At 39.6% G+C, this 14,128-nt stretch overlaps 1 long non-coding RNA gene across 3 annotated transcripts in view; it reads left to right on the top strand.

The window, feature by feature from the left end:
* LOC118556909 overlaps positions 1 to 14,128 on the top strand; it is a 31,959-nt gene that overhangs the window by 5,934 nt on the left and 11,897 nt on the right. For 2 of the 3 annotated variants that reach the window (XR_004927478.1, XR_004927480.1), the window contains exon 3: positions 4,684 to 4,853. The exons of the other annotated variant lie outside the window; for it this stretch is intronic. This is a non-coding gene — a long non-coding RNA (uncharacterized LOC118556909). The remainder of the gene's footprint in view (positions 1 to 4,683; positions 4,854 to 14,128) is intronic. 3 annotated transcript variants of the gene reach the window in all.

Here is a 14,128-nt window from a genome sequence, read left to right as displayed (position 1 = left end):
CGGGAGCTTCATTTTAACGTGCTTTGATCGAGAAACACAACTTAGAGTGGTAGAAATACAGCAGCCTAAAAAATGAGCAGAAGGAAAGGAGAGGCTGACCTCTCCTCTCGCACAAAGGATCAAACGCGAGAAGGAATCCGTGTAAAATAACAGCTACACCACGAGCGATTGAAAAAGTGAATTAAAATAAGCTGAACTTTTGTGTATTGTTGCGCCGCGACAGCCAATCAGGAACTGAATGTAGCTGAGACGAAACAGTTTTCCATTCAACATGGAGGACCAGCTGACTGTGGCGGTCGGCCTGAGTTGTATGACTCAATCAATTATTACTGCCGAGACCAGAAAGGACCAAGCCTGTTACCGTGTTTTGCATAATGCCCTGCGCTTATCTGTCGTCACATCCTTGCGTTATCGAGGAGTTTTGGTGGAGAAACTGATTGGCTCCGCCACGCAGCACGGCTGAATTGGTGCTATTTAGCTGACAGCTTAAGGAGCTTGTTGTGTGTTCATATTTAAAAACAGAACCGCATAAAGGGCATTTTCCATCCTTGTTGTCATTAAACAGTGTTTTGTTACCATAATGTGTCTGAGGCGATATTCAGGACAGATCAGACCACACTGTGCAGTTCTAAATGTAACAATTTGACGTCATTTGTGAAAATACCTCTCTATGGGAGGCACCTCCCACTTCGCACCCTCTTCAGGTCGCAGAGTGTTTCACTGCAACCCTTTAGGTAATTTTTGTAGTATTCTAGGAGGACGGTGTGGTGAACAACTGAACATTTTGCTTGTAGTCTATGACATTGTTTAGCAGCTCCACAACAAATACTGTAATGTAATTATTCAGAAAACTGATCGGCTAGAAAAATATGACCCAAAAAGAATATAAAGATGTCTACGCAGCTCCTGGACAGACTGCATTTAAATTTTCTGCACTCTGAGATTCCACGTACACAACAAAATGCATTTAAGGGCTAAAAGTGGATTTTGTATGTTTTCCTTACGAGTAATAAAGGGGAATTAAGAATAAAGGACAACGCAACATCTGTGTGACTGAGGAAGAAAGATTCCATTGTCCAAACTTCAGTCCTCCAGGGCCGTTCCCCTGCAGCTTTTAGATGTGCCCTTCTGCATATCTGAATGAAATAATATGGTCATTAGCAGGGTGCCCTGAAACCTGGCAACCTGCTGAGAAAGTGTTTCAGGTGTATTGGACCGGACCAGGGACACATGTAAACATTGCAGGACACCAGCCCTCGTTGGTTTATTGTTGTAATTACAAGCGCTCATGTTTCTACAAAAAGGGGGCAGATTGAGCTGAGGACACTCAGTTCCTTGCAAAAGTATACATGTACTTTGGATATTTGTCACATTTTTGTCGTTTCACAGCTACAAACTTGGTAATTTATTACAAATCTCTTTGCACATCTAGAAGCAATAGTTAATTATTTGCAAAAATAGTTCAGGCTCGCTCAGATTTGTTTGATAGCATCTATGGATATTTTTCAAGTCTTGCAACAAAGTCTTTAATTACCGGTCTGGACTCTGACTGGGTCATTCTAACACACGAAGATGCTTTAATAGAAATCAGTGACTATCTTCTGTCCTTAGAAGCTGGTGGTCTGCATGCTTTAGTAATGACTGAATTGTTACATTAATATATCAACCATTAAGGAGGCCTTGTAATGAGCCTCATGAGGACTTGAGTTGGCCACCATTGCTCTAAGCCAGTCCATTGTAGCCGTTGCTGTATATTTAGGGCCATTTTGCTGCTGGAATGTGTTTGTGAAGATTTTCAGTCACCCACGTCATGATCAATCAAAAAAAAAAGGTTAAAATGTATAACAACTTGACTTCTATGCTGAATATGTTTTGCTTCTCATCCAGGAACTGAGGTCGTCCCTGGCAGGTCTATAAAGCTTGGAGCTCCACACGACTCCAGACATTTTGAATTAAGAAAGCTTCTTGGATAGGAAGCTAAACGTCTTCAGCTTCAAAATAGAAGTCCAGTTGTAATAAATCTTGAATAGTCCAGTTATTTCACCTTTTTTTTTGCTGCTGGAAGGTGAACCTCTGTCTCAGGTTTTTTTTTTTTTCAGACTAACCCTGTATTTATCTCCATCCATCTTCTCATCATTTCTGACCAGAATCTCTGTTCCTGCTTATGAAAAGCATTCCCACAGCATGATGCTGCCACCACCAGGTTTTTATTGTGGTAATCTATACAGGGTGGTTCTAGGGCGTCCGGCACACATGGCCTTTTGTATATAGACCCAAAAGTTAAGTTTTTGCCTCTTCCGACAGAGAACTTTCTTCCACATGTTGGCTTTGTCCTGGACATGACTCTTATTAAGTTTTGTTAAATTCTTAAAGATATTTTTACTCTTCTTTAAAGGAGTAAAAATATTTACTCCTGTAAAATCAACCTAAATCATTCTCATTTGTCACCAGGCATGGAAGTAACATTCCCTATAAACAATCGGTCCTCTCCATCAACAATGCATTAGTCACGTTTTTCTCCTTTGAACCAAAGTAGTTCTGGACCGTACCTCTAGGTTTGAGAGTGTAGCCCGTGTTTACTTCCTGGTTCCTCAGCCAATCAAATGAGAGTTCTCAGGGTTCCCAAAACAGAGTGCAGCATTTGTTTTTTTTATCTTGGCAAAAGAGCAGCAGGCTGAAAACACTTATTTATTTTTTTGCAAAGCAGATCTCATGACCTGTGCTGCCAAAGTTAAAAGTGAGGTCACATTAGTATTGGTCTCTGTGCTGTAGGGGTAGAGACGGTGATCATTAACTAAGCTTTAGTGGCCACACAGACTGCTTTCCACCATCAAAAATCTCGGCCAAGCTTTTGTGTGTTTTTGTGAAATGACTCCAAGCAGCAGTCTGTTGGAGAAACTTTGCACCCTTATACCATCTGTCCACATGATATTGCATTTTTCACAGTAAATATTGCTGATTTTTGTGACCAGTTTAATAGAAATGTTGTGTAAAAATAATAGAACTAGAATAAAAGTACTTCTTTGTGTGAGACATGGGTTTTAACTGCATGTGTCTGGCATTTATTTTTGATTAAAAGTGAATTCACCTTGTGATTTTTATTTTTGATTAATAGTGAATCCACCTTGCAACTTGAATGACTCCAAGGATGTGTTGTCAACATTAATAATCTAACGGCACAGAGTTGCTCCACGGGTCCGTGGCGTAATGTTTAAGAGCTGCTTTAGTCACTGCAAGGAGGCTCTGCACTGTTTGGCTTGTTTAGTTTTTTTTACAGTGATGGAGGAAATGTTGAGGTCAAGCTGAAATGTTTTTTTTCCTCTCTTGTTTGCTTTGGCAGGTCTTGATGCCCAATTCTGTTTTTTTTTTTTTTTTTTTTTTTTTTTTTTTCTTCTTCTTCTTCTCATTTATACTAATTAAATGCCACCGCCATCATGCCTCTAGAGCCAAGACAGTGATGTAAAAGTCTGATAAAACATGACATGACAGATTGTGGGCACTTTGAAAAATATTCGATTTAGCATCACATGTGGAAGTGGTGATTGAAAAGGTCACCATTGGGCCATTCTCACTGCTGTGGAAAGAGTCGGACATGCGTCGCATTTTTCTTGCCTTGTCTTTGTATCGTTTCTTGAAGACTTAATCCTGCAGGTAGTTGAGGAAGAGGTGCATTTATTATCTTATCAGAGCTTATTGATTTAGATGTCAGTTGCAATAAATCCAATCTGCGTTGTCCTAGCTCCTCAGTTTATTGGTGCTTTAGCATCTGAAGATGCCAACATGTGTCAGCTGTGGGGAATTTACTCCAGTGACTTTTTTTTCTCCAATTAAATTCAGAAATACTTTATTAATCCCAAAGGGAAATTAAATGCTGGTGTACCTCATGTTACAGGGGTTTCTTCAACGAGTTGTAGATGGTGATGGCTGCAGGAAGGATCTCCTGTAGTGGTTTGTCTTAAAGGTGATCTGGAGAAGCCTCTGCCTGAAGTTACTCTGCTGTTGTACAACATTCTGATGAAGATGATGCTTAGTGTAGTAAATGTTAGTTTTGTGAAGAATCCGTTTTTGCAAAGTCATCCCCAGAGGCTCTAGAAGGTCGCTAGAACAGAGCCGACCTTCTTTTGTAAGTTTGTTGAGCTTCTTTGTCAGTCGTTCTGATGATGCTACCCTGACAGAGGAGATCACTCCACAGCAGACTCATAGAAGATCTGCAGCATCTTGCTGCAAACCCTGAAGGACCTAAGCTTTTTATTTTTTATATTTCACCAGCTTGATCACCTCTGAGCGGTGATGAGAATCCCGATCAGTGAATGCAAACATATCCTGGTGCTACCAGGTCGCAGTAACGCCACTATTCGGTGTGGAAGCCATTACTTAGTGAAAAAGACTCAAAGTCTACAAATATTGTAGATTTTGAATCTTATTTTTTTAAATTTTAGATAGATTCTTCTAGAGGAATCTGAATCAGCTCTAACTGGCATCGCCAGGTTAAGGTTTTATAAATTTCCTATTAGGAATATGACGCTGCATTTGCATGAATACTAATATGATGAAAATACTTGAGTTAAAACAGATAAACAGTGTTATTAATTGCAGTTTCATCTCTTTTTAGAAGGGGGTAAAAGGCAGTGATGTTGAATGATAAGATCCCTTGCTTAAACCCCCTCGTCTCCCAAATGACAGGTGCTGTCTCAGCCACGAGCACAGCCGCTGCGGCGTGAAGCCCCTGATTGGACAAAGAGTGAGATAAAGACGGGCACAGAACAACTATGAGCAGCTGTTGGCTCTGAGCCTCTGTGCGCGTGGAAAACAGTCGTGCTGAAGTGCAGGAAGCCGCCAAACCCCGAGTGAAGGTAATGAGTCCACTGGGCTGTGACGGGCTGAGCAAGGAGTTAGACACGTCTGCGTGTTGAAAGAGTCCTTAAGTGGCCGGGTGACTTTAAACTGCTGGGTTATTTTAGGCTAAAAAACACTCGGAGGCAACAAACAGAAGATGCAGATAACACACAGCACGCCCAAAGAGGAAGAAAAGCACGGCAGGTGTGCAACAAGCTAAGGTCACCCTCGGCTAATCTGGTCACATGGGAAGTGGCCGGGTGGGGGTAATTAACAGGGATCTGCTGATTCTTTATGTAGTAAAAAACTTTAAAATTTCTTTAACTTGTGCCGCTGTTCTGTTCTACTTGGTCTGTCCTTAGCTGAACCTCCTTGTTTTATTTATTTCATGGTCCTCAGTATAGTTTGTTCAGCTTTTTTTTTTTTTTTTCTTCTCTCCCTTAGATTTGAATTGAGGAAAGAATTACAGGAAGCTCAAGGGAGCCCTTCCAAAATGTGTTAACACTGCAAACAAAAGACAGAAAAAAAATCAACAGTGGCATGTTTTTCCTCAGAAGTCTGCGTTGAACCTTTTAATTTTATGCTTTTTGTTTTAGCCGTAGTGCCATTTTAGGAGAAATGGGTTGGCTCAGAGACGGGTTGCCTTTATTTAACTAAATTCCCTCTAAAATTTGTTTCCGCACCCTTCAATCTACATAAAACATTGCAAAGATTAACAATGTTCTGGTTAGTATAAACAGAACATTTCATATGTTGGTTGAATAAATGAAAATATGCGTGCAGAAATAAACTGTGGTCACACCTTTTTCATATAGTTGACCTTAGCGGATGATGCTATTATCAGCACAATGTTTGGACTAAGTAAAGCTCCACACTTTGAAGTGAGCTTTGTGGGTTTTAGCCGCTTGTGGCTTGAAATGCGTTTCTTCCCCCTCCCCGCAAGACATGCATGTGACTCCACATTGAGCCTACGTCCCCAGGGGACAAACAATCATGTCTTGCATACTCACACATGCTGGTGCAACTTATAAAAGCTGATGTGGAATGCAGAGCTTGGTTATTTGGCAAATGGATAAGGAATATGTTTAGATCACAGGATTGTGCTTTGTCCGCTGCGAAACTCAGCTAATCTGGTGGCTTTTGAGTCTTTAGGAGTGACTCTGTAACAGTGTTGATTCTTTCTAGGCATAGTTGTTTTTGTTTTGTCACAGGTACTTTGTGCAAGCCATGAAAGCATGTTTTTTGAGGAAAAACAATTATTGAAAAAAAATTTCAAAAGGTCTTTAAAATAAATAAATCTATTTAATTCAAAAATACTTTATAATCGCAAAAGGCAAATCAAGTGTTGGTGTAACTCATGTTAAAGGGGGTTTCTGCAACGAGTTGTTGTAGATGCTGAAGACACACTGCTGTTGTAAGAGGATCCTCAGGGTTTTCCATAATATTCTTGATTTTATGAAGAATCCTTCTATGCAAAGTCATTTCCAGAGGCTCTAGAAGGGTCTCCAGAACAGAGCCTGCCTTCATAAGCTTGTTGAGCTTCTTTAAGTCAGTTGCTCTGATGCTCCTACCCCAACAGATGATGGCAGAGGAGATCACTCTCTCCACAACAGATTTATAGGTCTGCAGCATCTTGCCGCAAACCCTGAAGGACCTAATCTTCCACAGTCTGCTCTGTCCCTTCTTGTAGAAGCTGTCCAGTTTGTTATCCAGATGAACACAGAGGTATTTATACTCCTCCACCACCTCCACTTCTTATCACAATATGGTAATCGTGTTGGCACTATTCCTGTTCCTCCTGAAATCTACAATCATCTCCTTTGTTTTATCCACATTCAGAACGAGATGGTTGTTTCCACACCGTGCCACAAAGCTGTTCACCAGCTCCTTGTATTCAGCTTCTAGTATAGAAAGTATGAGGTGTAAATAGTAAAAAAGGAATGGTGAGAGTACAGTCCCCTGTGGTGCTCCTGTGTTACTGACTACCTGGTTAGACACAACCCATTAATCTCTCAAACTGTGGTCTTTTTGTCAGGCATTCAGGAGATTGTTGAGGCCTCCACTTCAGTGTTCCGGAGTTTCTGACAAAGCAAATCAGGTTGAATTGTTAAATATACTGAAGGAATCAAAGAACATTATCCTTACAGCGCTGTCTGCCTTGTCTAATTGACAGTGGGTTTGTTGAAGCAGGCGTATGATGGCATCTTTACCTTCAGCTCCACGGCGAGAAGTAAACTGCATGGAGTCCTGATAGCTGCTGGTCTGTTTACTCAGGTGGGCCAACAGGAGTCTCTCCTGAACCTTCATCATGTGGGATGTCAGGGCAACAGGTCTAAAGTCGTTGAGGGCGGATGGGTGAGTTTTCTTTGGTACTTGGACAATGCAGGAGGTCTTCCACAACACTGGAACCTCCTTGGTCAGACTAAGGTTGAAGAGCTGCTGTAGAATCCCGGAGAGCTGCTCTGTACAGGCCTTCAGGACTCTGGGGCCGACACCATCTGAACCTGCTTCCTTATTCTGGTTGAGTCTCTCCAGCTGTCTCCTCTTCATCTGACTTCTAGAGACGGAAGGTGGAGGTTAAAGGGAGAAGCACCATCTTCTGCTGAGAACAAATATGCAGAAGCAGAAAGGTCTGTGGGTGAGGAAGAAGATAAATCTTATGAGGTGTGACCGGGAGGTTTTGTGTCAACGGAGGGTGTGATGAATGTGTGGCTGTGGGCAGGAGAGGAGGATGCCGACCTTGTTCCTGATCTGAACCTGTCGAAGAATGTGTTCAGTTCATTGACTCTGTCCAGACTGCCTTATGCCCGTTCTCCTCCTGCTTGAAGCCTGTGATCTTCTTTATCTCTGATATTGTTCTGCTGGAGTTTTCTCTCTAGCTTCTTCTTGTATACCTTCTTCCTTTCTCTTATATTGACTTTAAGTTTCCTCCGTATACTCCACAGTAATTCCTCATCTCCCTTCTGGAAGCATCATTTTTTTGCTTGTGGGTATGGTGTTGTCCACACGGAAATTTATATAGTCAGTCTCGCACTCAGTCATGGTCTTAATGTCCTCTCCATGTGGTTGGCACAGTGTAACCCAGGCTGTTTCCTCAATACAACCTGTAAGGGTTTCATCAGCTTCCTGTGACCGTTTTCTCACAGTTCTCTTTAATGCAGGTTGCCGATTGAAAATGAGGCTTATATTCTGAGCAGAGAAAAATGTAGAATGTCACCCTGTAATGTTTTAAAAATTGAGCCTTTAGTTTTATTATATTTAGTTTTTCCTTCCTGAATAAAAAAACACATGCTAAAATACTACACAAAATTAAGTGTCCAACTTCTAGGACAGGACTAGGTTTTCTTGTGTTGCATTTGACAAGTAGAAAGGGATCCTTTACTAACTGGGTTTCCATTCCAAATAGGCGTTAAACTTTGTAGATATTCTGCTGACGTGGAAAACGAAACAATTCGTAATTGCGGTATTTCCTTTAAATTAGAGATGCAATTAAAATCACTCATGAATACGTCTGTCCACGCAATAACTCATTAGAAACATTTTTTGTCATTCTCTCTTCTCTCCTCTTTCTTACACCCCTTCTTTTTTTCTTTTCTCATTTTCTCTCCTTTTCTACTTTTTCAATTTAATGTCCACATACCATGAATTATTCCCTACATAAATCATAATAAAACTATTTACATATATAAATGAAGCAGAGCACTATGGCGACAGCGATAAGGCTCCATTTGTAGGAGTAAAATCTGTTGGGCTCTTACTCGCATTAAGACAATTCTTATTGCCACATTGCCAGACAGGACACTTAAAAAAACAACAAAAAAACATGTCGGCAACCGATGTAAATGCTTACACGAGATATTCATATTTCAACTGTGGTGCTCATACGTGGGAGTGGCTACGTATGCAGCGTTTTTGGGAAACTGTAGTTGGCGATTTTACAGAAGAGCTATAGATTCAACACTTCCTGTCGTCTTCTTTGTCTTTTTCGGCAGTAGTAACATCAGGTTGTCGATCACGTGACTCGTGTGATGCGAAAAAACTTTTTAACATTGCAGTTTTGCAAAATATACCAATTTCCATATGGCTGAAAACCCGACTCAAAGCACAAAGACATTTTATCATAACGTGAGTTTTCTTTTTTCACGAAATTGCTGTGTTTCCATTGAGCAAATCAATTAAAATTTATGCAATTTGATGGTCAATGGAAACACTGCTAATTTTGCTCGTAGTTTTGTCTCTAGATCTTCAATTTCAGTCCTTGAGGTCCGGTCCTTAGTCCTGCAGGTCCTGCAGCTTTTAGATGTGTCCCTAGTCCAACACACCTGAGTCAGATAAACAGATCATTAGCAGGACCCTGGAGAACTTGACTGCATACTTAGGAGCTAATTCAGTCATTTGATTAAGGTGTGTTAGACCAGGGACACGTCTAAAAGCTGCAGGACACTGAGGACCAGAATTAAAGACCCTTGCTCTAGCTCATCCACAATCTTTAGTCCTCTCTTATCCTCAGGTCACCCCTGAAGGTTTCCTATACGATTTAAGGTCTGGGATGGACTGAGATGGCTGTGGATAAGGGTTGATTTGTGGTGAACCACTTCATTGTTATGGCTACAGGTTTTAGTTTATTGTCCTTCTGAAAGACCCAATATTTAGACACTTTATAATGTGGGTTTGCACACTTGCACCAAGAGCAGGACTTAAGGGAAAGTCTGAAACTAGTTATTACTGCTGCCAGTCAACATTAGAACATTGATTCCCATTTAATCCATCTAAATAGTGAAAGATGACCTTCAAATAAACAAGAGTAACAGAATAAAATAAGTTTTAGATGCAGCTAACTGGTGGATTGTGCTGTTTTTTAGAACAGCGTCGTGGGCACCACATGTGGTCCTTGGGGGCTTCTAGGAGCCCATGGGCACCATGTTGGTGACCCCTGCTCTAAATGGTACATAAGATGGAAAGACTAGCCTGGGGAATCTTTTTGCTTCTCTCTGGAGGGGACACAACAACATGGCTTGATGCAAAGTTACATCTGAGCAAACACAAGAGCAACATTCTTTTAACAGAGGAGACCATAGAGTTTTGGTTTTCTTAAAATATCTTTCTTGTTCCTTTTGGGCAAAACATCCTAAATAAACACCTGATACACTCACTGACTTTATTGGATTCTCATGACATAAGGAAAGGACAATGACTGAAAAATACTTCAACAGGGTTATTTTCTTTCTGATTTGGTTTCATTGTTTGTTTATAATTGTGAAAATAGACCCTACGGTGAATGGTCTATCTAGATATTGGGGGGGGGGGGGGGGGGGGGGGGGTGGGGTGGGGGTATGAAATTCACTCAATCTTAGCTAGATGCAGTCTTTTTGGTAATGAAATAGTTTTTTGCTAAATTAATTTCTAACCTCTTTATGCCCTCCTGTGGCATGTTTTTCTGTTAAACAAGCATTACCACATTACTGGCATTAACAGCCTGAATGCATACTTGAATAATTAGCTGATATCGCTTACACCTTAAGCAACTCTTTGCGATATTTATTTTGCACACCATTATGGTGTGATAATTATAAACTTTGTGAAATATTGTGCAGCCCATTGAAGTACACAGTACATGTTCATGATTGGACACCATCCACCGTTTAGCCATCAGAACGACCTCCATTCAACAGGGTTCCTCAAACGTTGCTCAGAGTGCATAACGATAAAATGACACTTTAAAAGATCTCAGAAAACCAAAATAATTCAGTTAAAAAAAATTAGGAACGTTAAAAGCTTTTTCAAACCGATGTGGTTTTAATTTGCTTTTAAATGACCCGGTTCGGTGATGGCACGAAGGTCAACAGGAAGCTGCTTCCATAGATGCCAACACTAAAAACGCCTAGTCACCCTTTTAAGCTTAGACCTTGGTAATTTCCAATAAAAGCTAACTGGTTGACCTCAAGGATCTGCTACACACAAACAGTTAAAGGTTGAGATAAGTAAGGAGGTACGAGGCCGTAAAACAGGAAGGTGTGTGTGTGGATAGATAGATAGATGGATGGATAGATTGGGGTGCGGTGTTGATTGAAAGACGGACGGCTGCATTCTGGACAAGTTGGAGGTGATTTTAGAATTACAATAGTTGAGTTTGGAGCTAATAAAAGCATTTATGGCCTTCTCCAGGTTGAGAGGAGTTAAAAAAAGGCTTAACTTTTGGCTAAAGGACAGCTGAACAAAGCTCACTCTGACCACAATCTGATTTCCAAATGTACAGACCTTCAAATATCACGACTACATTTAAGTGTCCTTTAGATTAAAACTCAAGGCATCGACACCTGTTGTAACGTTACTGCCAAATAAAATACAATAATTTTTTTGTTTTTGTTTTTAAAACCAAAGAATTCTTGCCCAACCACTGTTTGACAGCAGTATTGTAATCTAATAGAGAATATAGATAATTATTGCAACCTGGCTTCAGAGACAAATAGATCTGTAGATCATCTGCGTAACAGCGGAAGGAGAACTGGTGCTGGTGTTCCAAGTGGCAGCTTTTGAGGTTAAAGGTTTACAAGTTATTACGGTCAAAGTATTGTAGCTGAAATTTAGACTCTTGGTACCAGGAAAAGTCCAATCTTGATGAGCCTCTGAGAATCGTACCCATGGGTTCCTGTTATTGGCAAACAGTAGTGGCAATGAAGCTTGGTCTTATGTTTCAATGTTAAAGATTTGCATTCAGAGGTGTTCTTCATACCTTGGTTATAAGAGTGGTTATTTGAGCTGTTTTCTTTTTATAATTTTATCTTCTCATTCTCATCTGCCATAATCAAGACTGATCGATCATCCGCCCAGTTGGTGCTCACTGGATTTGCTTATTTCTGACCCTTATCCGGAGACCAAAGAGATCGTTGAGTAAAAATGGCAGAAGGTTGGCACAATCAGACCATTCAAAGTAAATTAAATAACCTTTCTTCCCTTTTTCAGATGCTTGACTTGAACCTAAAATATTAGTAACCACATTTAGATTCCTAAAAGCATTGACTTGCCACCAAATGATTTGCAGATATTTTAAACAGAAATTCTCTGAATCTATATAGAGTTCCTAATAAAACATTAAGAGAAGTGGATTCCCACTAAACACCTCTAACCTTGGAGGAATTTACCAAAAATAATAAAATTGGTTTATTTCAGGATTAATATGTTTTAATGGGCTTCTATTAATTGATTTACCAGATATCTAATCCTTATTTAATATGCCCATAGTAGTCAGTAACCTTATGGCATTTACCCAGTTACTTAAGTTTTAGTGACTTTGAAAAGAGATAAAGATGCTTTACCTTGTGACTCGTTTTCTCTCCTAATGAGCCAATCATTAATTTTTCAGCGATGTTGGTTAAACCAAGGCTTTTATGTGTCATGTTGCTCTGGGCTGGCGTAAAAAGCCTTTTCCACACAATCTGGTCACCTGATGGTTTCATTGTTGCAGCCTGACTTGATTTCTTGTCTAGGGAGGAGAAGGTAGTCATTCCTGCTCCGAGAATAGATCCAGTACTTCCTTGAAAATGCTATGCATAATTGACATGTGAGCTTCTAACCCAAACCTTTCCTATTTTAAATTACTTTTTTAGCCATGCTAGATGGGCATTTTTAGTCTTTTTGTTTTTTGTTTCATGACTAATTTAAATAGTTTTTTCCCTTTTTTTTTAGATCAGGGTTCTGCAACCTTTTACAATCCAAAGAGCCTTCTTTCCCCTCAGTCTCACTAAAAAACAGCTGGTTTAGAGCCGCAAATGTGACAGGACCTTTTTAAATAAAACATTTCTGAAGTAGATATCAAAAATTAGTTGTAATATTTTAAAGAACCACAATTTTATTTGTATTGTTAGGTTGTAAAAAAATTACTTTTTCTAAAAGAACATGTACACCTTTTTCTTCTGTGGGATGTTATTTGTGAAAACTTGTCTACAGAAAGCACATTGTTTCTACATCTAATGACAAAACAAATGGATATAAATTATTCAATATTAAAGCAAAATCTCAACGATTACCCAGGAAGTTCAAGCTTGGGCACATACCGGTCTTCCAGTGAATAATAACACGAGAGATGCCATCAAATTAGTTAAAATGTAGCTTTAGGATAACAAAGTCTAGGTTTTGGTTCAGTCCCACAGAAAATTTGAAAGTAGAAAAGGTTTATGTAGGTAGGTAGGTAGGTGCCTACATGCCGGGTGTTTAACAAGAACAACCCCAGGTTCTCCTTTGCACCAGTTCTGGAGGTACTGGTCAAAATATCTGCAGACTATTTTGAGAAACAGTTTAAAAGGCATTTCTACCAAATTGCATTGAAGTAACTGTGATGCATTGTGTAAACCTCTGACTTTAAAAACAGGTAGAAGGCTCACTATTTTTGGCATTTAGCAAATGGAAACATTGGTAATCCTAACTGGCTTGAAAGAATTCAGTATAAAATTAATCGTTTTTATATAATGCAAGCAAACATTTAAACAATGCTTCAATCAATTGATCAGAAATCAGAATCAGTCAACTTCATTTATTTTTCCTTGTTTAGTTAACGCATCAAAACCTGCCGCAGTTATTTTTCTAGTCAGAACTGGAACACCAGACCTGAAAGTAAATCAGAAATCAGGACTTGCCAGGGAACTGTTGCATCTCTGGTATATGTGTCTCAATCCATGGATTTTAAGACTTATTTGGGCAATTGGGTGGTTCTCATTTTGTCATGCTTGTCTATTTTAAAAGTGATGGTTTTCTTGTCATTTCAACCTCATGACACAGGGGATGCAATACCCTTAAAACAGTGTTTTTTAAGTATCAAGCATTGTGATTCTGCTTCAGAATAAAGAATTTCAACAGCAGGCATGCATACTCAAGATATTCGTGTAAATATTGCTCGGCCAGTTAGACATTACAAAACGGAGAAGTGCAGAGTCGCTTTACAATTTGGGATTAGGCTTTTTTTTCCCCATTGATAAAAATCTTCATTTGCTAAATGGATGCCAAATATATTATCATCAGAGTTGGTTTGCTCAATAATTGTTTGACAATGGAAATATGCAATGCTGTTTTTTGGGTTTATGTTAAGAGTTTATACTCAGGAATCCACTGTAATCTTAAGACAGTTGAACATATCTGATGCAGATTGTAACCAACGAAATGCTAAAAGTCATAGAATGATGGAAGCACAGAAAACGGGGTAAAAACGCTACATTTACTCTGACATTTACCAATGTTCTCGCAATCACATGATTTTGTTACATCTGGCAACAAGCCCAAGCTGTCTTATTTGAGACAA

The sequence above is a fragment of the Fundulus heteroclitus genome, chromosome 21, assembly GCF_011125445.2.
Source record: "Fundulus heteroclitus isolate FHET01 chromosome 21, MU-UCD_Fhet_4.1, whole genome shotgun sequence".
Taxonomy (NCBI): Eukaryota; Metazoa; Chordata; class Actinopteri; order Cyprinodontiformes; family Fundulidae; genus Fundulus; species Fundulus heteroclitus.
This window is presented reverse-complemented; position numbering and strand designations above follow the sequence as displayed.